Source organism: Heloderma suspectum, chromosome 12 (genome assembly GCF_057233095.1).
Source record: "Heloderma suspectum isolate Gila_16-S chromosome 12, 16-S_ref, whole genome shotgun sequence".
Lineage (NCBI taxonomy): Eukaryota > Metazoa > Chordata > Lepidosauria > Squamata > Helodermatidae > Heloderma > Heloderma suspectum.
Window position 1 is genome coordinate 7,077,083 of NC_139469.1, and position 27,743 is coordinate 7,104,825.

Genomic DNA, 27,743 nt, shown 5'->3' on the forward strand with positions numbered 1-27,743 from the left:
ATGAGGGGGGTACAGTTATTTTTTTGTTGCAGATTAAAAACCTTACTTCCAGGTATCCTTCTTGGTGTAGGTTAGAAAAGGCTGCGATAAGAAAGGGTTAAATAAAGCAGCAATGGAGCAGAAAGCAGGACCTGAAAAGAGAGCGAATTCCATTCAGAGTGCTTGAAAGCACCAAGGAAATCAAACTGGGACCTCAGGCACCAGAGCCCCGGTGCCTTACTCCCTGCACCCCAGGACAGCTGTCCGGCTAAGGGCATTGCCGGCTCAATCTATGTTCTGCTGCAGCGCCACCCACATGGGCCCACAGCGAGAACTGCAGCAATTCAGTCCAGCCAGGTCCATGTGACTCGGGGGGCCAACAGAGGCCTCCCAGGTTGGCTAGCTGAATATAACACTTCTTCCAAGCTGTGTTAGTCTGAGCAACTCATCTAACACACCAGTGGCACACGCTGTCTCACTCCATCTGGCGCCTGGCCTCTGGCCCATGTTCCTGTCATCTTTTCCAAGCCATCTTTTTCCTATCATCTAGTTACCTGACACCCAGCTTATCTTCTGACTACACCTCTGCCTCTGGTCCTTGGCCCTTCGTGGCCGGATACAGTGCCTGATCACCAGGGCATCCAAGATCCTGTCTTTTGCCTCTGGCCCATTTGACCCTCATCTGCCTTGCTAGAATCAGACCCTAGATGCTGCCCGACACATCTCAATCTAGCTTGGGAAGAGACGAACAAAGGAAAAGATGTACGTGCTGGATTTTAGTGGCAAAAAAGAGGAGAAGTGAGGGGAAACCAAGCCCCTTGCCTGCATTGGGAAGGGGAACCATGAAATCTGAACATTCATTTCTTTATACAACTGAGGAGAAGAATTAGATGATGGATCAATCATCATCTACTAACTTCTACAACCTGCTTTATAATAAAGTAAGGCTAACCAGTTATGCAATATTTCATAATACTATTTATTTTATTTATTTGCAAAAACACTTAGACTCTGCCTTTTAGCAGCCACCAAAGCAGCTCACAACAATAGATAAAAATATATTATAACAACTGAATACCAACATGAGAACAGAGATCTTAAAACAGTTAAATATATTCAAATATATACCTAGGGAGGTAGTGGGCTCTCCCACACTGGAAGCGTTCAAGACGAGGATGGACAGCCATCTGTCAGGGATGCTCTGACTTGGATTCCTGCATTGAGCAGGGAGTTGGACTCGATGGCCTTGTAGGCCCCTTCCAACCCTACTTTTCTATGATTCTATGATTCTATAAAGTGCAAAGGAAAAAGTGCCCCTTTAGGGCACAATCTTGTGGATTGCACCCCCAACAGACAGCGGGCTCTGAGTCCAGAGTCCTCCACCTATCCTATGCCCTGCTGGCAAGAGCCAGGCAGAGCAAGAGGATGACAGAGGCAGTTTCACATCTTGTTCCTCTGTTTAAAATACAAAAAGCAGCTGACTTACCTTTCAGTGGCCGGGGAGAGGACTGGAGAAGCCATAGGATACTGCACATCCTGGCCTCTCCTCTCCCCTCCTCTCACACCAGTATGCCCCCCTTTACTCCCTCTCAGACTTCTCTTTCGAGGGCGCAGTTGTGACCTCATAAGAGAAGCTTTCCACCATGGAGGGAGGGAAGATCCACAATCAGATCTCCTCCTCTGCATTCGCTCTGTCTACGGGCGCGGAGGAGATCTGCAGCATCCTACGGCACCCCAGACGCTTAGAGGCCATAGGATTTCTCTCTTCATCTATTAACCCTTGTATGCCCTTTCCCCAGCACTGTCAGCTCCACTGGTTATACCTGCCTAATTTCTGCCTTTGCTTGCATAGGTTCTTCCACCCAATTCCAACTTCTTTCAGCAATCACTGTGTAATTGCACCCAGAGCTGACCCTAACTGCTTATATGGTTCTCATTGCTAAGTCTTCTTTGCTCCTCCCTTGCCTACAGGTGTCCTGTATCTCTGGAAGTCTCTCCTCCCCGCACTGCCCAAAAGAAGACTTAGAAACAGATTTTTTACTGGCTGCATTCAGACAATTGTATCTCAGCTGCATAAGCTGAGATATGAATGATCCTTTTGCCCGCACATGCAGAGCCTTTGTGACATGCCTCAATAACCCAGGAAGGCTCTAATTAACCAGTTTCCTTTTTCCCCCTTTAAACCATGAATCTATGATTATCCGCTTTAAAGTGATTTAAGTTAGGGAACTGATCAGAGATAGAACCAAAGTGGGGATTTCAGGATTGTAACCATGCAAAACAAGATGATATGGACCCAAATGTTGACAGGATTGCAGGCAGCTACAACTTGGTTCTAATGTTTTCTGCTATGAATTTAACAAGTTGCTGCCACCTTAGTCCAGTATATAGTGATCTTCTACATTATTTCATTCGCCTGGGAAATGGCAATGTTAGCTACTGCAGCAATATACAGAAATAATGCAGGGGGGGGGGACGAATGACACACACACACCAAACACCTGTGTGTTGCAAAGAAAGACACAAACACAAAAGAACAACATCCAGCCCTGAAGAGTACCATCCTCTCTCTCTCTCTCTCTCTCTCTCTCTCTCTCTGCACTGGCAGATTCCCGGTAAAGAACACAGAGCTGGCTGCCACTCCATCGTCATTTTATCGCTACTGAGGTTGCTGCCAGCGTTCTGAATCCTTCAAGAGGATACACAACAATTATCATGAATCTTTCACCCAAGGTGCTTTCTGAGTAATTAAACCACAATTTATCCCCCCATTAATTACAGAGACGGGCTTTAGTTAAATATACGTTGGAGATGCTGCCTAAGTCGGCTTGTTTTATCAACACAGCAGTCCAGGGTGAGCAAAGAGACATTCGTTTCAGTAACAAACAGAGACGTGCACTCTCCAAAACCTCCTGCTTTTCCTCCTGCTCCCCCTTCCCAGACTCATGACGATTCAGGCCATGAGTATACATGGAGAGATGGCAAAGGTGATGCATGTTAAAGATGAACACCTGTAGGCATCCAAGGTGTGATTTGAGCATAATATAAAACAAGTTCTGTTCTATATTAGCATTGGTATTAGTATTGGTATTAGCACTGCTATTATTCTTATTCTTATTTCTTAATTACACAGCACCATTAATATGCATGGCATTTTACAAATTCAAGAGGACACAGCCCTGCCCCAAGGAGCTCATAATCTAAAATTCTACTCAGGGGAAACAACAGCAGAAGGAGAGCAAAGTGTGAGCAGGGGAAGAATATGCATCTATTTCAGTGACCTATACTTAGGCTTAGTAGGGCGCATATGGGCAAACCTGCAGCCCACAGGGGTCTCTCCTGCTGCCTGCCGTGAGACCTAACCACCCACCAGAATTCCCCCCTGCCATTGCTGATTTTGTCATGGAGCAACAACCCTTCCCCTGCATTCTCGGGGCTGCTGCTGCTGCTGGGACACTCCCCTGGGGCCTATCATTAGATGGTTGGCCCTCTGTGTGCAGATACCAGTATGTCTCTCAGAGAACCAACCACAGATAGTGCCAGGACAAATGTTCCACTAGTGCTTCATCAAAGTAAGGTTGTGAAGCTGCCTGCACCATCCTCTCCATGCAAATCACACTTCCACCAACCAGCCAATGGTTCTTCAACCTGTGCGGGAGTGCGATTTTCATGGGGAGGATGGCGTGTGGCATCTCTGCAACCTCACTTTGATCAAGTGCCGCTTCCACGGTGGGTGGAGAAGAAGAGGCCTCTCCCAAATGAGCAGGGAAGGAAAGCGAGCTGCTTGGGCAGGAACAGGGAGATCTGTTCCTGGCCTTCCTAGTCTTCCATGCTAGCCTGGGAGAAAGAGAAGCCTTCCCCTTCCCCCACCCAGCATGGAAGAAAAGCAGAGTGGAAGAGAAGTGTGTGAATGAGGGCTGGGGAAATGGTGTGAATGGAAGGAAAGTGTGGGAATGGGGGGTGGATGGATGGATGTAAAAGAGAGAAAAGAGGAGAGAGAGTGTGTTTGAGGCGATGATGGTTTCCCTCTTTGAAATGATGCGATGAACTGGGGTGCTTGTGTGCATGAGAGGCAGGCAGGCAGGCAGGCAGAGAATGATTGCATGATGGATAAACAAAGGGGAGAGAAAGGGGTGCCTCGCTCATATTTGGTTTTGGCCCCAGACACTTTGGGCTTCAGCTCCTCGCTCCACTTGTATGCAACACCCAACCACTTTCCGAGGGAATGCGTCCCTCAGCCCTCCAAAGGCTGTCTGCCCCGACAGTAGGGTATGCAGACGAGAAGATTGTGCCAAAAGGCTTCATGGAAAAGGTGTGTTTGAGGACGGGTTTGAATTAAGTAAAGAGGTGGTCTCATCACTGAGGTCACAAGTACTGGGAGTGACCCACTGCTGCTCAATGGCAAGTTCAAAAGATTTGGGAAACACCGTCTTCGGGGCACCTCATAAACATGCGTTAAACCTGGTGCTGCAGAAGCCATTACAGGCATGGAATCACACGTTGACCAAAAGCCTCACCCTCTCCCTTACCATAAACAGCCACAGCTTTGCTCTTTTTCCTCCTCCTGCCACTTGGGACCCCGAAGAGGTGAGCATGCTTTTTGATGCAACACTCCCACCCCCAGACTGGTGTAAATCCATGAAGATCTCAGCCAAGTTTATCACTTTTGAGGGAAGCCGGTCCCTTCCTGGCATTGCTATTGTGCCTCTGCAGCCTTTTCCTGGCTGGCTTGAGCCCCTTGATTAATTGAGTAATCAGCTACTGAAATCAGGAGGTTAATTGGCAGCTCTGACCTCAATATTCTCCCCAATTCTGCATTCATCTAGGCTGTCCCTAAACGAGAACTATTCAGATTAAAATCCCCACGGAGGAAAGCTGAAAACAAAATCCATTGTCCATGTTTCAATGGTAAGCAATATTTCACCACCATCAGAGACTGCATGGGTTTTAATATATCCCAATCAACTGGGATATTTTTTTTTAAGAAATGGTAATAAATACAACCCAGGCTTAGAAAAATAAATATCCTTCTCCCCAGCTGATTGTTAATGTTGCCTTGCCTAAGTTTTATACAACCAGGAAGGAGGTATTGGTCTGGTTCTGGGGCAGTCTGAATAGCTCACAGAAAAGCAGAAGAAGTTAAATACCACTTCACTCCCATTCTCCAAGGATCAGTTTAGAGGCAGACACCTTTTAAAAGTTCTCCTCAAGAGAACTTTTTTTAAAGCTGCATGTTCTTATTCTGTTGTCTGCAGTTAGCAGCACACAGCAAAATTCTTAAAGGGTGTTTTAGGAGGAGTTATCCTTGAAGATGATGCATAAATTTCAATTATTCCAAAATTCTGCTTAGCTTTTGACAGGTAGGAGGATACTGAAATTCTATAATTCTATTATAGTTATTTCTTACATTTCTATCCAATCTTTCCTCCAGGGAGACCATTCTATCTCCCCCCCCCCCGCCCCCCAATTCTATCCTTACAACAACCCAGTGTAGTAGATTAGGCTGAGAGATGGTGTGTGGCCAAAGGTCACCAAGTGATCTTTACGGCTGAGTGGGAATTTGAATCTGCTTCTCATCAATCCTAGTCTGACATTCCAACCATTCCACCATACTGGCTCTCAATTGGTGTGTCCCCAGGCCCCATTGAAGGTGCAGGTTTTGATGGATAAAGCTCTACATGATCTTGGCTTGAAGTATCTGAGGGAACACCCTCTCCCATGGGACAGCCGCCCCCTCCCAAGCACCTCACCTCCACCCAGTTCTTTAAGAGCTGTCAATAAGTTCTTGCTCACGGACCACTACCTTCCTCCAGGAGGCTTGCTTGGCTTCAACATTTGTCTCCAATTGAAGACAAGTCAGAACATCTAACTGAGACAGTAGTTGTGAGTTTTATACTACTGTTGACTGTTCTGTTCTGGTTTTATTGGTTTTGGGTTGCTGTTGTTTTTAAATTGTGTGTTAATCACATTATTATTATATTAGACACTTAATGTTGTAAACTGGTTTGAAAACAATGGTGAAAAGCACTACTTAACAAACAAATAAAATTTAGCATTTTAGACACTGCAGATCTTTACACAGTCAGAGTTCTCTATCTGTCACAGAACTGTATGGTTTGGTCTTATTTTGCTCTTTCTATGTAATTATCACAATGATCCCCGGTGTATGTTATATTTCAAACCACAGAGGAATGCATCTGATGGAAAGAAAGTGGTTTGGTTCTTTCCCTTTTCACTGATATTCCTGAGTGAAATAAAATCTAGAAATCATTTCCCTGCCAAACATAATGCAAAGTACTCCGAAAGGCTTGCTTTCGGAGATGGAAAAGGCAGCCATTGGAAAGTTCTGGGGGTGGTTGTCCACTCATCTTTGTCAGCATGAAGGTATATTAAAAAGCGAGGTGACGTTGGCAACAGAGCGGTTGTCACCCACTCACAGCATCCTAGAACCTGACTACTTTTACTGAAAATTATTCTCAGGAAACTTCCTTTAAATGGAATCTTTCCATTCGTTTCCATTTAAAGAGGCTTTACATCTTTTAAAGATTCTATAAGTCTTTTTCATTTAAAGATTCCAAAACATGGTTTGAAAACTGAAATGCCCATGTTTGGGGCACATTTATGATAACTGGGATGATGTTGCATTCCTGTTTTGCCATACAGGCAGAGATGTATGGGTAAACACAAATCAGTTAACAAAAAGGCAAATATCTGATTTGAACTGCTTTTTTTTTTTTTTTTACCATTTCAATTATAGTTAGTGTTCTCTTCAAACATAAAATAAAATATCCTGCTTTCAAATGAAATCTGAATGCAATACAAATATATTAAAGTGAACCCTATGCATTTATAATGGCTTAAAATTGAATCCATGACCCTCTTTCTGTGCCAAATGAGATGTTGTACGCAAACATGTGAGCAGCCTCCAGAAGTCTTGCCAGTTAGACAGAGTTACGCGGGGGGGGGGGGTAGAGGCTGTTTGGCCCTTTCTGTTCCAGCCACCGACTGTTTAAAAATACCCCACATATGTGTGCGTGCACACACTGCTTTTCTCTCCATGGGGGAAAAGGTATTTCTTGTCCCACATAAGTGAGAGGTCAGCTTGGGAGGGGGGATTTTGGTAGGGAGCGATGGGGAGTGAAACGGTAAAGGGGAGATTTTGGCTGGGAGTGAAAGGGTAAAGCAGAGCCTCCCCTACTGCTCTTCCGCTCCCCATGGAGCTTCTGAGGCTGCTTCTCAGTAACACAAATAAATAAATAAGTTCAGGAGACACTACATATCCCCTGTATAACATCTAGTTTGGCTTTTAAAAATATTCAATTATGTTTCCTATGTTAGGAGCCAGGGAGATAATATCTGTTTGTTGAGGTCAAGCACTATAAATACAGCAAGTACAATGTGTACAACATTTATTAATATGGGCTTGTTCCTGGACATATCAGCCTAGAAAGCTCACAGTCTATCTTAACCGCAGTGTTTTAAATCACTGGGATGTAAATCGATCACCCATCGCTGGAAAAAGTGTTTTCTGTGGGTCAGAGAAAGGGGAACAGGCTCAAAGCTACTGGTCTTGGACAGACAGCCAAGAACAGATCCTCAACAGCACCAACTCCACTGAGTTTCTGATTTCCCATATGCTTCTGCCATAGAAATCTACCATCAGGGTGGTATTTAGGAGTCAGAGGACACACTGGCCTGGATCCAAGGAACTGTTTGACTTTCCCCTTGTTGTTCAGCTGACAACCCCAAATGCCATTTATTACAAACTGGTTCTGGAACTTTGCTCTGTTTAAAAAGCGATTTGTGATACAACTTCGGACTCCCAGAACCAGTTTCACAGTTTTGATTCTGCCCAGTGTCTTCAAGCAACCTGAGAAATCAAAATATCCAAACCATTAACTTTGCAATACCTGACCTTCAAACTTTGTCTCACACACACACACACACACACACACACACACTCTTACATGAACATGAATGGATAATTCACTCTGTTTTGAATGAAGTATGGGATGGGCCTTTTATATCTTCTAAAGAAAATGTCACTGCTTTCAAAACAGAACTTTACCTAGTGAACCCTTTGGCAATGCCTAGCTCGGATTACAGTCTGGCCAGTAAGCATGTTGCTGGTCTCTACAAAATGAGAAGCAAGGCCGACTCTGGCCCAATAACAAGGTCACTGCACAGCAACCTCTCTAGTGCAGCTCTAATTTGGACACTGCTTCTTAGCAGTGTTAGGTTTCCTACCTTAGGAGCAAACAGGACACCAATAAAACAGCTAGCAAATCCAGTCCCTGGGGGAGCCTTGTTATTTAAAACAAACAACAAACAAGCCCTTACGCGAGTATAAACAAATGAGGATGACAAGAACAACAGTTCTGACCTGCAACAAAAGCTTGCTGGGTAGAGTGCTCCAGTTCACTGTCCTAGTCGGTCAGCCAGGCCCTCCTTCGTGATACTCCACTCCATTGCGCTTTCCACCTTGTTTTCCAGGTCCCTACCCCACCCCAGTTAGTCAGCATTCTGTGGCTACAATCTTACCAAATATGCTTTAATTTACATGGACATCCCCCCCCCCCTTAAGGTTTAGTTTCCAAAGACTGTTCTGTACTTCTGCAAACCTTGTGCCCCCCTCCCCCACAAGCCTGCTGTTAGCTCCCCTCTTGAACGTGGGTGGTGCCATTTTGGCTACGTAAGCAATAGCAGTCAAAGCCCCAATGCAGAAAATAGAGGGAACGATCCCATCCTATTCTTACATTCCTTTCTGCCTACACTAAGTTTTTCCACCGCTTGAACACACCATCTACTAATAAAAGAGAACAGCCATTCATGCATAAGGCTTCCCTAAAACACATCAGTGCTCTGGCCTTGAAATGGTATTATGTGAACCTAGTCACAAGGTATATGGCATTTCTGTTCTATGAGTATATTTTAATGTTCTGGCATGATAAAACCCACCATTTCACAGCATGTAAGAGCCTCCCCGTTACTATATCAAGCCAAAGATCCACTGACCGCATTCAGACAAATCTCCCTATAAAGCCTGCAACTTGCCAACCCACAGGGGTATTTATCAGAACTGAACTGCCTCTATAAGAAGATCCCTTTTCACTATGTTGGCTATTCTCATTCTCTGTTAGAAGAGAAAGTTGCCACTATGCTCCCGAAAGATCACCATAGCTACATTACCATTATATTCCATAAAACACTTTTGCTTCTTTACCTATTCTGGCTTCTGCCCATTTTCTGTACTCTGCACAGCTTCCTACACACACCCCATCTCCAGCCAACATTCTATGTAGCATTCCTATAATAACCCAGCCACCTATTCCATTCTTTTCAGGACTCCAGAAATCCGAATTATTTTCTTATGCTGCCCTTTGTGCTCAGGAGACACTTCCCCTGCTTAAGCCTTGAGCTGAAAGCTCGTTTCCATGCTTAGTTTATGACACAAAGAGTTTTGCAATACTCTGCGAAGGACACCATATAAAAATAAATTGCATTATATTAAGTAAAGGCTAATAGGAGAGGAGCAGAGTGTCTTCTGACCTACACACTTTTATGATCTCCATACCAAAGAGATGAAATCCACTTCTTCTGTTTTATGAAGCTCTTTTTGAACTAGGATGCAGTATTAGCAGAATAGAGGGGAGGGGGGTGGAGAGAGGCTGTCACACAGTTTGCACGGCACAACACTTCTATAGATCCCCACATGGTTGAGCAAACTTGAATTAAGCTTAAAAAAGAATTTTGCATTATGTGACACTGTGGCCATTTTTTTAACCAACAGAAAACAGCTTCAAATTATGCTGGCCTCTTATTTTTTTACTGTAAATATAAGATCCTAGGCAGTTCTAAATATATTGCTCCACATTAGCTTTCTCTGTGTGTGTGTGTTTTAGATTCCACTTCGTTTTTTCCACCATTCCAACAACTCTGAGGCACATCCAGATTACTGGCCAAATCAGAAACCAGAAGGATCATATACTTGTCTGTACAACTGGGACATCTCAATTAATTCCTTGGATATGTTTCAGACAATAGACACAAACTCTGTACTAGGCCTCAATCAGACTGAGACCCTACCAGGTTGCCCTGGTCTAGCATTCTTGGGAGCATTCTCCACCATGCTATCCTGATTCACATCAACTCAGTGGGGGGTTGGAGAGTGGAAGTCCCCCCCCCCCCAACACACACACCTTAAATCAGGGACTAGAGTAGATTTCTCTGCAGATGCCTGAAATGTGGACTGTATCACCAAATGCCAGGGGCCAGACGGGACTGCCTCTCCCCCTGGCTGCATACACACATCAACGTATCCCTAGTTATATTCCACCTCTGTGAGGACCTTAATTGTAAGCCACTTCCGAAGACAACCTTGGCCAAAAAGCTTGGCAGAAATATAATAAACAATAAAACAATACGTAATCTTACGGATCTGATGTTCAATCCAAAATGTATTTGTAATCCTCCATTTTAGAGGTTACCCCATCACCGCTTCTCTGGCAAGCCTTTCATCTGCATTCATCGCCATGCAAGTTTATCTATAAAGGCAAGGGGTTGCTTTTCTCAGCTAGGAGTCTCTTCTAGGACACAAAATCACCAATGTTACTTCTAGCCACAGTCTCTAGTTTATGACCCATAGGTGTCATCTTGGGGAACAAAGGTTCATTCTGGGTACCTGGTGATGGAAAATTGGTGATAGCCTTGCATAACTCTTAGCCTTGTCAGTGTTATTACCAGATTTTCAACACTATATTCCTGAATTAACCAACAGCTAGAATTCTACAACTGTGTGTGTGTGTGTGTGGGGGGCTCTTATCAATCTCCTGTAAAATATGTATTGATTAAGACCTGACGTTCAAATTAAGAGCTAATGTAGTGAAACACCTACACTTGCTACTTTAGCAGACAGCATTCAATTACCCTCACTGGTTTGCCATCAATAGCTTCTTTATTTTACCATTTTCTGAGCACTCATGATAAACTGAAAATTAAGCTAAAAGTTAAACTAAGTATCTCAACTAATTGCATAAGAAGTTATTAGTACATTGTTTTCAGATAAATACAGACCCTTTGGTAATGTTCTCCACACTTTATTAACCACTTTGCGATAGGGAAATGTATTGCTACTCAGCAGAAGAGGATTCTCTCCATCCGTTTTTACAGGTGATGCTTTTGGAAGCTTCTCCCCTGCAGGGGAACCTTGGGGCAACAGGATCCCCTGCTAGGGATAGTTTATTGCCCTCTGGCAACATTTTTTGAGAAGTGGCCTTAGTCTATCCAAGAGGAGGAGGACACAGTTGCCCATCTTTAGTCAATACCGTATATATGCAGTGGCTAGCACAAACTTCCCAAATAGTTGTTGCTCCTATGTGATGTAAAGATATTTACTGACATGGTGAAATCATCCAAACAGTGGACAGATCAGGACAAAGGGTGTCATATTCAGAGCAGGAAGAAAATGTCATAGCCTTGTGTCTTCAGAAACTGGCAGCGACTTTGAAAAAGCAGCTTGTTCTTCCAGCCAAGATTCAGACGTTGATGCCTCTCCCCCTCCCCCCGCCAGTAGTTCTAACTAGCTCATGGATTACTCCTATTCCAGTAACTTTTCATTAAACTTCTGTGCCCAGATTGGTGATTGGCTGTGAAAGAAAATGCGTGCTGTGAGGATTACAACATTAGTCAAAAGCAGAAATGGCGACAGCATATTAGAAAGGCTATTCCTCAAAAACGTGGATGAAAGAATTTCAGCGCTACTGCTTGTAGCTTGAATAGCACCCTTTCCTACATCATCCCTGGTAAGAAATACATAATACCATTTTCTGCATCATACCGGGTAAGTAAAACATTTAATCCCCTAAACAGTGGGCTTATTTGGTATCTCAATTTGAAGCAAACTGAGGCTTGCAATATCAGACCCATGAAAAACACACATATTTATTCTGGATATTGTACATGGGGGGAAAGCCCATGCTAAGTTAAAGAATAATGTAACTGTCTCCCTACAAGGGTGTTTGTAGTTTTTCTTGGATACTCTTATTGCTGCCTCATCTCTTTTTACTAGTCCTTCATCTATATTATATTGCATCTGTGACGGTGAATCCTTTGACACTGATTCACTGAGCTGGTGCAATGGTACAGAATGTTCAGTGAAACTAAGTAGTTTGTAGTCCAGATCCTGTGAGGGAAGGAAAAGTTGCCAGTGTGCCTAGGGTTAAGACCTCACACAGGAGCTGGCTCAGCTTTGGGACGAGGCCTTGAGGGGGAGCCAGCAGGCAAGGAAGCAGCAAAGTAGGTGATGGACTCGGAGACGAACTTGAAGCAATGGCAGGTGGTGAATGAGGCATGCGGAAAATGGCAGTGGAGATGTGAAACTAAGGCTCTGAAAAAGCATTACAGAAAGGAAGTGCTATATGCTACCAGGAGAGTGGGGAGAGGCAGAGATGAATGCTAGAAAAAACGGGGGGGGGGGAGGCAGTGTCCTGGAAAGCAGGAATCTTGAAGAAATAATGGAGGAGACATGGAGTAGAAGCCAAAAGCCAATGAAAAAAGGAGGGCTGGAACTATGTACTAAAGGCAGGAGCGATGTGGGCAGGCAAGGGAGTGCTGGAGACTGCAGGCCGGGGAGCCAGTAGGGCCAGAATATAGAGCCTAGGCTTCAGGCTTATAATACCCCTGTAAAAGCTCAGTCAAACCACTAAATCAGGAGAGGGCAACTTGTGGCCCTGCAGATGTTTTAGCTTAGAACTCCCATCATCCCTCATTACTGGCTATGCTGGCAAGGGCTGATGGGAGTTGTAGGCCAAAACATCTGGAGGGCCACAAGTTGCCCACCCCTGCACGACATCATTCCTACTGGAATAACACTGTTAGGTTTGCTGCCCCGACCAACTATACCAGCGAACAATGCTGAACAGCTGCCAGATAGGAAGAGCAGGCTATGTTGCTGCGGAAAGGAGAAAACCCTGGCTTTTCAGCGGACAACGGTCAGCACAAACTGGACTTTAGCCGTGGCTGCTGGTGTAGCACCTGTCCACCCCATTGTTCTAACTGCGACTTGCTGTCCTGTCCCGACACTCTTTACAAATGAAGCTCTGCACAGGGAAAAGAGAAGGATCTGTAGTCATGGACACTGATGAGAGTGAGGATTCACCCTTGCCCACCCCACCTGGGGACTGCTGCCCCTAAGATCAATGGGATGGGGCATATGTGCCCCAATCTGCGATTCTCCTGCTCCTTCCAGGAGAATTTTCAGGGTTTTCTGCTGCCTCTCAACTTTCAACATCTTTTCTTCCTGTTTACCTCTGTGCTTCAGCAACCATGCCTTAGAGATACTGGACAGTAGCATTGAGATTATGTAGAAAAAAATGAGATACTTTGGATGGCTTTCCTTCTCCCAACATATAGAAGCCTGTAACTTCAGGCCTTGTGTATCTGGGGACAGATTTTCACAAAAGCAACAAAATCTGATTTATTACAACTATCTTAAAGAGATGCCTTATATTGACTTAGACCAACAGTCCATTCACTGCAGAATTACAGGATGAGGCTATCAATAGCTACTAGTCATGATGGCTATAGGTTACCTTGCATATCAGAAGCAACATACCTCTATATACCAGTTCCTGGGGAATATGGGGGTGGTGGTGTTGATGTTGTGCTCATATCCTGCTGGTGGCCTTCCCATGGGCGATGGTGGGAACAGAACCCTGGACGAGACAGGCCACTGTTCTGATCCAGCAGGGCTCTTCTTCTGTTCTTACCATCTCAGACTTAAGAGTCTCAAGCCAAGAGTGTTACAAAGATCTAGGCCCTCATTTACATTCACTGGAAGTGCTGCAAACTGGACAGGAGACCTCCAGACAGTATGCCTTAAATTCGCTACAAAACCTTTTCTCCAACTGACTAGTTCCTATTTTAGGCCATGGACTGAATCCTCCATTGTTAGTTGTTGTCTTCCCCTCCCCCTGCCCCTGCCCCCGTGTAAGGCAACTCTACTGAAAGGTCAGGCCAGCATTTTATATTTGCATACATGGCCCAGACTAATGGAACTGCTTCCACTGTGAACAGCGAGGCATCAAAACTGCAGACTGGAGGAGAAAGACATACACCACTTTACCCCGGCAGCAGGAGCAGAGGACACCATGGTCTGGTGAAAGCTATGCTCTTTAGTTTTAAGGTTGGCTCTCTTGGTTAGGAAAGCCATCTGAAATTCACTCACCCTGATTTTAACTCCTTCAAATCCCTGCCATTATTTTAAAGCTAAGCACATATTGGGCCGAGAAGACACATACACGTTTGCCCCAAACCCTCTTTGGTTCCTTCTGTCCTTCAGCTGGGTCTAAGCAGCTTGCTTTCCACACAGAACAGCCCCTTCGGGTGCACTTTTCAAGGGCCCTCCGACCTCTTCGCTCAAGCCGCAGATCAGGAGGTTCTGCTCCCTGTTTATTGGAATATTTGTCATGTTCTATTTCGCTTCCTGGAGTCCATTTTATGAAAACAATAATTTAAAGACGATACTGCTGAGGCAGAACAAAACTGACAGTTCAGTGAGGAGGAGGAGAAAAAACAAAACCAAACAAAACCAAAAGAACAGCACGGGAGGGTGCGGGGGGAAAGTTCTGTCTAAGGACAAAAGTGCAGGAAAGTAGCAGAGGGGAAAACAGTCGTGCCTGCCCTCCGCAAGTGAGAAGGAGCTTGGAAAGAGAGGCATCTTCTGGACAGATAGGCTTTCAGTCTTGTCTGTCTGCCTTTGAGGCTTATGCATCCCTCCTATGGCCTTCTCCCTCCTCAAGTATTACTATGCAAGGGAGAGAAACGCACCAATGTTGTGGGGGCTGGACCCTGACAGAACCAACACCAAGACCATGGGTAGTGTGGAAAATCCGGAAGGCAGCAGTAACACGCCATGCCATGCCGAGCCTCATTTGCAGCCTGTGAATTATTCATCGCATGCTCACTTCAAAAACTATTTCAGTTTTAAATTTTTAAATATTTAATAATTGTGTATTAAATATTCATGTGATTTTATTAGAAAATGTTGGGGAAGTTGGGCAGGAAAGATATAATTGTTAAGTTTATCATTGGAAACTGATTGGCTGTTCACGGAAGCTTCTGAGTTTATTAAGGGAAGGAGAAAGGCAAGTAAATTACCACAGGCCCAGCGAACTGATGAAGAATGCACAACAGCCTCTGCTAAGTGGATTGTCTGAGATCTCTGGCATTCTCTATCTATAACACAACAACAACCCACCACCCTTTATAGCATGGCTAATGAACCTTATTTAGCTGGAATAAAGGAAAGGACTGCCCTCCTAATGATTTGCACATCCAGCTGTGCTATGGCTCTCGCTATCACCTTGAGCTTTCATTGTGGGGTGTTGAGAAAGTAGGGGGGGGGGTAGGATTTTGTGTTACATCAGACAAACAGGAACAGTATCAAGTCTACTTATAAACGTTTTGAACTCCATTTGTCACTCCATCTCATGTTACTTTAAGGTACTTTAAGTTGTGAAATAACCTTAAGTTGAACCAAAGTGGGGGATTTCAGTTTTGATAAATAACATTATGCAAATAAGACAATATGGGCCCAAATGCTGATTGGACAGCAGTTGGCAGTAACTCTTCTCCTCGTGCATTTTATGACCAAAAACCTAAGGCACTGTGGGTTGAATAAATTAAGTAAAAATTTTCTGTTTACATAGTTGGCTTCCAAGATTTATGGTAGTTCCGACGTTTCTTGAGGCTTCCTAAGTATTTAGATGTTACTGCTATAGATTGGTGTAGTGAAATAAATAATTGGAAGCTCAAAATTCAGGGTGCTTGTAGGGAGCTGTTCCGAATGTATGCATTTCATCTCCAGGCTATAAGAGCTCAACAAGAACTCCCCAGTTTCTTAGTCTTCATTAGCAAAAATGAGCAGTGAGAACTAGAAACTCGATTTTCAAGAAAATCCTCAAAGAAGTGAGCCTCACAGGATTCCACGGTTGCTACCTACAGATACTCCAAAGATGTGAACAGGATAGCCATTCATTTTCAACAGGAAGAGTCCCACTCATATTAAAAATGCCAAATTATGGGGAAATGGCAAATCTACGTTCTCTCTCTCGTGATTCAGTCTTGACACAGTGAGAATTCATCTAAAATTAGCTCTGAAACAGGCATGATGCATCAAGATGAGACATTTACAAGTTGCAGACAGTAGGTGAGGGACAGCATCTTCATTGAGAAGGGAAATCTGAGGCGTGCTGGGCCACTGAAAGATACATGCTAGTTGTCTGTGATGTTGTTTGCCAGGAGGCTGATACGTGCTAGGGTGTGCTCTCAGTTGACATGGGGCACTGGCCAGACCGATTGGGCTTGTCACCCCGGCTGAACAGATAGTTAACACTACATGCACCCAAACCTCTTCTGCTGTTGTAAGTTGCAGGAGAAGATCAGTAGTGGCCAACAAGATGTCTTTCAAGGAAGCATGTCTGCTATTACTAACCTTCTCACCGAGGAATCACAGGGTTCCCGAAACAGTTTGGAAATCACTGCCATACGTCAGTAGCCCTGTCCAGGTATTCACCAAGATTGCACGGAAGGGTGGGCAGGTCCTTGTGCATTAGCCCCGCCTCCAGTGTTCCCATGCCTACCAGTTGCAGACTTTTTTTTAATTGAGCAGGGAGATCTAAAGAGGGAATCTTTGTTGGGGATGTATGAGAAATCTGTTTCAGTTCGCTTTTGATCAAGATTTACCCAGTTTGCACCTTCCGGACCAAAAATGGAAACAAGCTACGGTCAAAGTCTGTACATTTCCAAGCTTGTAATGCGATTCATGGACCCAAAGTAATGGTTTCAACAGCATGCATACATTTGAAAAATGCGTACAAATATGCTTTGGTCAATGAGAGAAGGATGTGTACATTTCAAAGATGTGCAAAACTGATGCATGAATTTGGAAAAATAAGCATGACAATACATACGAATTTTCATGCAAAAAGTAAGAAACAAAGCTCACAATCTGATACGGATTCGAGTTGAAATCAACTTTGAGATGGAATTCGGAGAACTTTGGTGAACTCGAGTTTTGCTGATTCGCAGATCCCTAATCTTTGCACATTCAACTGAATCAGAATCCTCCACATTCTTGGGAGCCCCAATCACACATGGTTTCCAATCACACAGAGAATCACATCTTCAGTTGATCAGACAAAGATTCTCCCTTCTGCTCAATGTGCAAATGTCTGACCTTTTCCCAACCTGATGTCCTCTAAATATGCTGGCTTGCAATTCCCACAATGGCTGGGGATGCTGGGAATTGTAGTCCAACACATCTGGAAGACACAAGGTTGGGGGAAGGTTGCTGTAGCCAGTGAGGACAAAGATGCTGGAGGCAGGGCTTGCACACACACCCCTGTTCCTCCCATCACGTGATCTGAACATGTGTGGAAATGAATGCCTGGAGAGGGCAAGAGGCTCAACTAGATGCGGAAGTGGGGCATTCAAGTTAATGCTGCCTTCCCTGATTTGGTTAGCTGAGCTTGATTGGTTTGAAGACTCTCCTTCTGTGTCTTTCTAGACATTGTCTGCCTCCATTTCTTTTGAACAGAGCTGTTTTAAAACCCTGATCCAAGAAGTGGGGGAGCCCAATTCCCCATCTCTCTCTCTATTCTGAATGTGTCTTCCCTGTTGCGCCAGAAATTGTATGGTTTGCACAAAAGATGACATGCAAGCCCTGAAATTATATGCAAATGAGCAGAGTCGCTCGTTGCCTCTTGCAACGGCACTGCTGGCTCTTCAAGAGCCGGTGTTGGGTAATTCCTGTGCCAGCTTTCAAACAAGGGGCATTTCCATGTTATTAACATCTCACTCCAGCAAACAGTTTGTCACCTTTCATAAAAATTATCTGAAAAAACACTAGCAATTATCCCCCAAAGAGATTACTGGTTGGCTACATCCCAGGATGGTGGCTGGGGAGGAAAGTCACATAACATTCATTGGAAACTCCCCCTGTCCAAACGTCAAGAAGAAAATCAGACAAATTAAGCAAAAAAGATTTTCAATACCCAACCAGCAAAAAAAGGAAAGTTGAACATCTTGAGCATCTAATATGGGGAGGCTGTGGGATGAGAAGGCAATTATATTTCAGGTTGGCAACTTCAAAGGGTATACTCTAATAGCTTCCATGTGGAGACCGCTTTAATTTATTATTCTGGTTACAAGCATTGATTAATTGATAGATTAATCAAGTCAAGCTTTGGTGGGGCAAACTGTCAGGGTGGAAACTGAGCCCATAGAGCCCCAGAGCAGTTCTGATTCTGAGGAGGAACAGCAGTCCGTGGGAGAGGAACGTGCTCATCTCTCACAAGCACAGCAGCTGGCAGAGATTCCTCCTGCCAGCATTCCTGGGATAGATAGTGACCCTGGCAGCAAGAGAGCGCTGGAGGGGGGCTTGTTGGACACTCAGCGCAGACGCAGGGAGCGATGACAGATGGAGGGCGCGGAAAGGAGGCGTAGCGCTCACTTGGCACGCAAACAACGGTTGTGTCCCAAGGACCCAAGGGAAAGAGGGAGGATCTCTCCCTAGCCCATAAGTTCAGGGTCTTCCCGTGATTCTCCTTCAAACAGGGACCAACTGCCTTACCTGGGGCTTAGGCTACTCTGCTATCTTTCCCCAGTGCTGTTCCTTGCTTTGGCGCTAGCGACTAGTATTCTGAAAGAGTCATAAAGTAATAAAGGAATAAAGTGTCGGAAAGAATTCCTCGTCGTCTGTGTCCTGAGCTGTGGGACTGCAAGAGGCAACTAGGGCGCCCCTGACACAAACCTGAAGGAGAGACTTGTTAAAAACAGTCTTGTTTATTTGGGAGGCTATTTTCATTCCGGTGTGTTACTGTAACAGGAAATGAAAAGGAAAATATTAAAACATTTTGTTTCTTCTGGTGGCTTTTCTTTATTGCATTGCAAATTGTGTCATGCTTCCTTCAATAACTCAACCTACACTGAAGTTTGGGTAATATGAAGATTTATATAAATTTGATTAATCGTCTAAAAAGGTAGGTGATTAATCAACTAAAAAGTCTTGAATAATTTAACAGGCCTAATGATCACCCAAGGCTGATTGCTCCACACAACCAGATGTTTGTGTCCAGCACCCCATGCAGAATGGAAGGTGTTCTCCACACCCCCACAGCCCCTCCCTAAAGGTTTGTGGTGCTGTGTAAAAAACAGTCCTGTCATCCTGGCAAGCCACTGCACCCAAAGGCCTACGATGATGAGTAATCCATTTCAAGCAGTTCCCACCCAGTCATCAATTAGTAACCTTGAGACTGGATTACTGTAATGCATTCTATGCGGGGCTGCCCTTAAGGATGGTTCGGGATCTGCAGCAAGTGCAGAATACAGCAGCTAGGTTACTGACTGGGGTGGCTTACCACACGCGTATTACACCTGTGCAAACAGATCTGGCTGCCAATCAGCTACCGAGCGAGGGTTAAGGTGTTAGTATTCATGTTCAAAGCCCTACACAACTCAGGATCAAGTTATTACCTCAAGGAATGCCTCTCCCCAATACCAACCTCCCAGGCCACTTCGTTCTTCAGGGGGAGGCCTTGCTGTCTGTTTAGCAATGACCCGGACATGGGCTTTATCTGCAATGACACCCACCCTGTGGGTTTTCCCTCTGAGATATGTCAGGCTGCAACACTGGTGTGTTTTTGGTGTTTAATGAAAACATATCTGTTTGTTTTGGCTTTCCTCCAGTCATGAGCTAGCTGTGTATCAACTTCGCGATACCTGTGTGTGTGTGTGTACTTTTTTTCCTTTGCAACTCGTTTTTATTCTTTTGTAAACCACTTTGGGATTTGTTTCAGATGAGAAGTGGTATATAAATATTGCTAATAAATAAATGTGTGTGCACAGTGCCAGTGTTTCTACAAGTCTGTGGGCACCAAAGCTTAAATTCTATCATCCAGAGAACATCTGGAGGCAGTATACGATGGAAAGCTCTTTAAAAAAACAGCTCTTTTAAAAATAGGCAATATCATTCCTGTCTTATTTAAAGGAAGAAGCTCCGGATGCAGAATTTTCACTGGCTCAAGAAACCAGGGATAAAATACAACACCGACAGGGACTGCAGGAAGCCAATATATTTTCTTTCTGGACAAGAGGGGAGAAGTGGTCCTTGGAGAAGGGATTGTGCATTACCCCAAGCTCTGAAAGCGTAAAGTAGACTGTTTTGTTTAAAAAAAGTGCAGTAAAAGATCAAGGGCGGGGCAAGTCCTACAGAGAAAATTGTGCTGGTGGAAGTGATTTTGACTGTTTCTGAGCCAATGCTTATTTCTACCTTCCAAAAGACAGGGTGAAATATCTTTGATTGAATCAAAAGCTTTGAAAAATATTCTGAGCATCATAAGTCCAATACCCCTTCTCAGATACACCTTTAGAGTAAAATTCAGCATATATAAGGTTGCTGGCTATTTGGCTTGCTCTGCTTTTCCTCGAACTAAAAGTGAGAGCCAATAATGTTAATTCAATTTCAGTTATTCAGAGATCTTCGTTTATTGCATGGCTAAAGAGGAATGAAATACAACAGAAAATTCAGAGCTGCCATTCCTAATGACCTGAGCTTGAAGTGGTTGAGAAGGAGCAAAAAACATTGATAGTCCTCATGACTGTGGAAGTAAGCTAACAACCATATATGAAAAAGGTTTAGGAAATAGTGTGGCTGTTGTGAAGGGAGCAGATTCCATAGGGCTTCTACACTCATCACAGTACCAACATGAAGATATAGATATAGATATAATTTGTGCTAAACTCCTGCCACATTGGTAGCCTTAAAAAACACTCCAAAAAACATAGGAGAGTTGTTCGAGCTTTAAAACATCCTGGTGAAAGCTTCTGGGCATTTTGTGGCAGAAAAGAGTGACAACTGTTATGAGTGCATCTTCTCCCAGCTAGTTGTAAAGGCATTGATATCCACAATTCACGGAAAGGTGGAGAGCAAAGACAGGGAATTTAACTAGAGCTCCTGGAACAGTTGTGATTGAAAATATAAACAAACATAAGAAGGTGTTCCACTGAACAGGGACATACTGGAAATGTTATCTAGAAGTTTATTCGATGGTGTGTGTTTTTACTCTGAGGTCACCACATTCTAGAGACATTTCAAATTCCTGGGATAAAGGCTGGAAAATCCTGGTAGTCATGTCACATTTAGCAAGTCAAATATATGTTTGTATAAGGCTGTAGAGGGCTAAATCCATTTTACATGCTGTATGTATTATTAATTTCTGACAGTGGGCTTAGAAAAACCTAATTCCCTGGAATGCGAGCTTCCTTTGAGCAGAGGGAAGCCTTTTCAGAACTCATCTTTTATTGACTGAGTCATTTTGGAGTCAATCTGTCTGCTTTCGGCAAGACAAGAGTTTTAAATCTTCTCTCTTTTCTTCCTCCTTTTTGAATCGTGGCAAGTCTATTAAAACCTGCTAATATATGCAGCAAGGCTTCTGATTCAAAATGTAATGAATTCTTCAGATAGTGACAGATTAGGAGGGGGTAGGGAAGAATGATAAAAAACAGCCAATGCTTCCCCCCAAAAGAAAACTTTCAAGGAAGAAGGAACAGAGAAGGTGAAGGCAGAAGATTAACTCTTCTCACTCCAGAAGAACACGTCCATATATTTGTTTATGCCCCCTAAAGCATAACACATCAGTCTAGGTTGCAAGGAATCTCCAGGCTTGCCTGAGGCTAAATAAGACAAGTCATATGAATCAACGCTCAATTTCTGTCCCTAGCCAACGTTATTAAAATAAATAACACCCCCCTCCTCCTGCCACAAAACTATACGCATTTATCTTTCTAAACGGAACATTTCCTTTTTCCAGGCATGCAGTCCAGACAACATCCTGAAGCTCTTGGTTGTTCTAGGACTTTCATGCAGAGCAATTCAGAATGCAACCTCCACCACCCTTTGATATGGCTGTAGCCACACTGCTCTGGATCATGTTGACCTTGAGGCATCTGAAGGCAATGCCCATCGAGAATTGAGCTTTTAGGGGTCACAGGCAAGACCTGCTCCAGGGCAGCCTGCATGGTCAGATTAATGATATCAAGTTCCACATTTTCATTTTAAATTACCAGACTGTGTCGCCCCTGCATTGGGTGTTGAACTCTTAGGTTAGAAGTGCCTAGATAGTGATAAATCAGACTCAAAGGTTTACTTACAAGGAGTACTTTATTGGGTAACTTGCAGCACACAGGTCTACCCAATGGTTGGATCAGACAGCTTCTCTGAACCCAGAGCCATGGGGTACAATGGGTCTTATACTCTACATGTTGGCAATAAGGCAGCATAGCACTAGCAAGCACCCCTAGCGTTCATTCCCAGCATAGGCTAGAAGTGTTTGGTTCTTAAGCACAGCCACCTGTAAAGAAACTTCACTTCCCAGGCAGAGTGCTTGATGAGGCTTGCTACTCATTAGTAAGGAATGAACTGAGAAGGCTGTTATCGGCCCTTTGACTCATCTGCACATGCTCAGAGGCTTACTAGCATGGGAATTGCACCAATAATGAACTTAAGCAAGCACTATGGATCTCTAGGCCCCTTTACCACTACAAATGACTTGGCTACGCTCCTGGGGCCAATACACAGGCAAATTTTGGGAAGCAGGTAGCTAGTTGTATGTATATTTACAGATCTGCATGAAACAGAGAAACACACAGTATTAGAGCGGAGTGACAGCTACACAGTTTTGTTCCAATATTTTCAGTTACGTAAAAAACGTTGCCGCTTTTGGCCATTTTTCATCACTTCTTGTGAAAATATCCACTTAGGGTGCCTACTTCTCCCAGGACTTTTTTCTATCTTAACATGGAGAGGGTTGTGCCCTTATTCATTTCTTTTTTTGCTTTTCACTTGATGTCAGTGACATTGTCGCATAACCAAATCTGATTGGCTACATAATGATGCTTTTGTGAGGTTCTGTGATTCAGTGTAGGATCCCTGATTGGGTGGGAGCACCCATGTGACTAATACAACAAGAAGGAGAGAAAAAGCAGCAGCCGTAGAGAAAAAAAAAAGTGACGATGAACATGGTTTGGAAAGAATACATTTCACGCAGGCAAGTTTTGGGAAACATTTCTATCATATTGAAATGGCTCATTTCAACCAGAAAATTGAAACTGAAGAGTGTTTGGTACAGCTCTAGTATATAAATTAATAGAGCTGGAAGAAGACTCAAAGGTATCTTATCCAACCCGCTGCCTATGCAGGAAATCCACTATTTCTCTAAACCCCCATCACACAATAATAATTCTTACTCCCTCAAATAGAATACATTCATAGAGAAACCTACTATAGTTGACATAGGCAGCTTCAATATTTAACACAAGCCCTGTGGCTACGCTTTTCTCTCCCAGAAGGCTGTGTGGGGCTTTAAGTTGGACCTCGCCTCCAAACTGATTTGTATAGCATACTCTATCGAGAGTTCCTTTGCACAGAAGCAGCACTTCCTATAACACTTAGATTTATACTGGACTTTGGAAGGACACAGAACCAAAATGCAGCAGAGGCTTAGAAAGAATCACAAACGCACGGCCTGGTTGCTTCCCTGGTTTTGGCTTCCCACTGATGTTTGCAGACATGCCAGATCAGTAAGGCGGCGTAGGGGAACAGGTGGAAAAGGAAATAATCATTTCCATGGCAGCTTGCAACTGTTCCACTCGAAAAAAAAGGGTTTAATAAAGGAGAACTGCAGGGATTTTTGCTAATGCTTGAAAACAACTACAGAAAATTCCACTTAATCATAACACTGTAAACAAGGAAGTTTAAGCAGTATTTAAAAATATCTGAACATGTTTAAAAATCCCCACTGACTTAAATTAGGCAGCTGTGTAATCACTGGTCCTGCAATTTTAATGAAAATTCCAAAAGGAAATGCAGATTTGATTATACTTATTAGCAAGGAAAGATAAAATCATGGAGCAGCAGCTAGGCACCCGGGTGCAACCACTTTTAGGTTTTCCTGCCCCCACCCCACCGCAATCCCTCTCTCCTTGCATTAAAACAACCCTAAGGCGGGGGGGGGGGGGAAGTAGCACAAAACGTACCTGTCTCTTCCTTTCTCCAGTTCTAGCTCCATGAGCTTACCATACTGCTGCTGTAATCTTCCTGTTTTGATGCACGCCATTAGGCACAACACTTTTTGAGAATAATTAGTGATTCAAGTCAGGTTTTACACAGGATCAAGCAATGATATTCCATCGTAGTTTTCCTTTAACATACTTTGGGACATGTTATATGCACTTAATTAGTTAATGTTTATACAGTACTTTGAAAATATACATTGCAGAGGCCTAAATAGCTTGATCGGCAATGGAGGAAGGGCATCATCTTAGGGCAACACGGGTAAGAGCTAAGAGGATAAATACAACAATTGTTCAATGGGGGCGGGGGAGAGAGATAATATATGTATAAAGTCCAGTTCTCGGGCCACCATTCCTCTTCACATTATGGAATAGTGTGCATGAACCTTTGCCCTCTTCTGTAGTGCACTTGATGGACAAGGAGGGTGCTCCACATGGAAGCCTGCATGTGCAGGACACACGGTGAAGGCTATTATGTCCATATTTGGTAGTCCAGAGTGCACGGAATATTAAAATTATTTTGTTATAGGAATGTGTTGTTTTGATTTTTTAGAGAAAAATGGGTTTGGCATTTTTTTATTTTTTTTTTTTAGCCATTTTGGAGATTTACTGGCCCTGGAATCAAATGAAATAAATATTTGTTAACCTACTCCTAGGCATTTGATAGCATATAATAAGGCTTTTAACCCATCCCAGAATGTTTATTGTTAAGTGTTTTAAGTTGTTTTGCATGTAAACCGTTTTTATATCATTTTTTATATTGTATTTTTAAGATTTTAATCTTTTGTAAACCGCCCAGAGAGCTTTGGCTCTTGGGCGGTATGGAAATGTAGAGGAGAAGGAGGAGGAGGAGGAGAAGAAGAAGAAGAAGAACAACAACAACAACAACAACAACTAGTAATATGCAATTCCATTCACACAAAATGTTAAAAGCAAACTACTGATGTTTTATTGAATAGTAGGTTATTGTGAAGAGAATAAATGTGTCTGGTATTTTTATAGGTTTGATTTTGGTTTTGGGGGGTTTTAAAAAAGAGAAGTTACTGATTTAGTGATTTTGTGTAGGGGTGGCCACAATAACTCAAGAATGAGTTGAGTGATTCAAACCAGACTTGGTATGTAGTGCAAGGAATAACTGACTTGTTTCTGAATGAAAACCACATCTGCAAGTGGGGTAAATTAGTCGAACAGCAACAGTTGTTCCAAACTCCTGTGATCACACGTCCCTCTTCTATGAGGTATTTTTGCTTTGCTTCCAACATGTCAGGCACAATCACAAGGGATGCTGGTGCCTGGAAGCACCTTAATTGTTTTTAAAGGAAAAACAATAATGGTGATAAAGTAAACACTGTGTAAACATTTGGGCAGCAGCTCTGCACAAGCCTATCTGAGCAGTAATAGTGTTATTTGGATGCAGGAAATAGTCAACAGGTGTAGAAGAGCAACAAAATATATCACCAGTGAAGAGTTCAACATTTTTAAATGGAGACTAATGACTTTCAAAACAGACTGTTTTATTCATCTCAGCCATCCCTGCATAAATACCATTCATCTCCCTATTCTGCTTAAATTCCATCTTCTACCACTGGAGCTGTGGACCTGATTCCAGACCATGTCTTCCCTCTTCTTAAACCAACAATCAGCTTCTACAGCCTTCCCCATCTGGTGCCCTCCAGATGTTTTGGATTTCAACACCCGTCAGCTCCAGCCAGCACAGCCAATGGTCAGGAATTCTGAGAATTGTAGTCCAAAACATCTGGAGGGCACCAGGTTGGGGAAGGCTGAGCTACTAAGTAGGCAGTATGTTCTGCCAATACGTTCTGCCAATACCTCACCATGCAAGTCTGGATTTCAACCAGAACTGCTGCTATCATCAAGTAAGAATAAAGGTTTGTGTGTCACTGGCTGGGGGGCAAAAGAGGTCACACAAAAAGGTTGTGATGCTCCAACAGATGTCTACCACTGGTCCCAATTCTACATCAGTCATCATCTTCATTTTTCAATATTTGGAGCTTTCAGCTTTCAATTTTTTGCTGTATATATGCCCATTTTCCTCCATTTCTTTCTCTCTCTTTTCTCTCTTTCTTCTACTGTCTCCATTCTATATCTTTCTCCTCCTAATCCCTCTCCCCAAACTAACCTCATAAGCAAAGAAAATGGTGACAGTGCCCCTAGTCATGACCCATCTGGTCCCAATCCACCAAATGAAGACCAATGTTCTACTTCAGGTCTTGCTTCTCCAAGCTTCTCTTCATAAAAATTAATGATCCCAATATGGGTGGGTACACTGCTGTATATTATTTTGTGAACTGCTGTGAACCACCCAGAGAGCTTCAGCTATTGGGTGGTATAGAAATGAAAATAATAATAATAATAATAATAATAATAATAATAATAATAATACAACATAGCTGCCCTTCATTAAGCTGGAAAGAAGATCTGGGCTCTTCCTGCTTAAAAAAGAGTTTTGGTACTTATTATACAAGTTTAAAGTCATTTGCTCTAAAATGAGTAACCTTGATATTCTAATTTCATAATGGAAATATCAATGTAATTTGAAAACCATTACACTGGAAAGGAAAACTTAAACTTCATGTATTTTGTTCTCAACTGGAGTTGGGGGATACAGCACCGAGAGCCCAAATCCAAGCCCTTCCAAAGGTCATGATGAAAAAGAGCAAGAGCCAATACTCCCCGCCCTGGCACCAATATTGGCAGGGTTCTGGCCTCAATAGTCAAGGGTCAGAAACAGTGGGAAATGAGCTGGTTGAGCACAGGGTCACCATACCATCAGCTGAAGAATACAAACAAGAATACCAAACCTGAGGCTGATGGCAGCAAACCTGCAAACCAGGACGCACCTCCTCTGTCCCTGATTCACATGAAGAGCCAAGCACTTCCTTCTTCACAACACCTGCCCAACAACCCAGGGAACATACTAGGTGAGAAGCCATAGAGCAGAGAAGCGTTGGCTTTCAGGCCAGGGGGACGTCCCTTGTGGGGTGGAACCAAGGAGAAGTAAATCTGGACAGAGGAAGCTGAAAGGCCTCAGACACCCTGCTGCTTTTGTCAGAGCAAGCTGTGAACTCGTCAAGGCAAGTTGCTGCCTCAGCAGTGGGTTCCCAGTGAGGATAGGCCACCATATTTAAATAAATATGGTTAGGCTTCACCAGAGTAAAAGAGATGACAGCGAAGAGCTGCAGCAACATATGCTAGGAAGCAGAAAGGTGCTTTCTCCTCTTTGAAAAAAAAATCAAGCAAGCAGAGCAAGGATAACTGTTAAAGGGACACTCAACTGTGCTATAAAGACTAATGATGGACACGGGCAGCAATGAACAGAATGATGGAAAACACAGCCCAGGGGCTTTTCCTCTCTTTTTCTTGCATGCCTATAAACTGGATGACTAAATTGCATGAGTCTCTTACAAGTCAAATTAACCAATTAACAGATGCAGATGCCCTTTTATTACCTGGCATTTTAAGATTAAATAAATGACAGAAGAGCACATTGTCCCCATCAATAATTAAGTTCAGAAAGAGCTCCCACCATCTCAGCCCACTATCTGCAGGTTTCTGATGGGAACAGTCTGAGCATCCAAATCTGTTCCATGCAACATTTGGAAAGCCAGCATGGC

The 27,743-nt window shown here is 43.5% G+C and overlaps 1 protein-coding gene across 9 annotated transcripts in view; it reads right to left on the reverse strand.

Moving 5' to 3' along the window:
• MAD1L1 (mitotic arrest deficient 1 like 1) overlaps nt 1–27,743 on the reverse strand; it is a 635,972-nt gene that overhangs the window by 180,957 nt on the left and 427,272 nt on the right. Inside the window, exon 18 of one of the 9 annotated variants that reach the window (XM_084818236.1) lies at nt 1–27,743. This exon is cut by the window's right edge and continues 14,504 nt beyond it. The exons of the other annotated variants lie outside the window; for them this stretch is intronic. The gene's annotated coding sequence lies outside the window, so the exon portion shown is untranslated. 9 annotated transcript variants of the gene reach the window in all.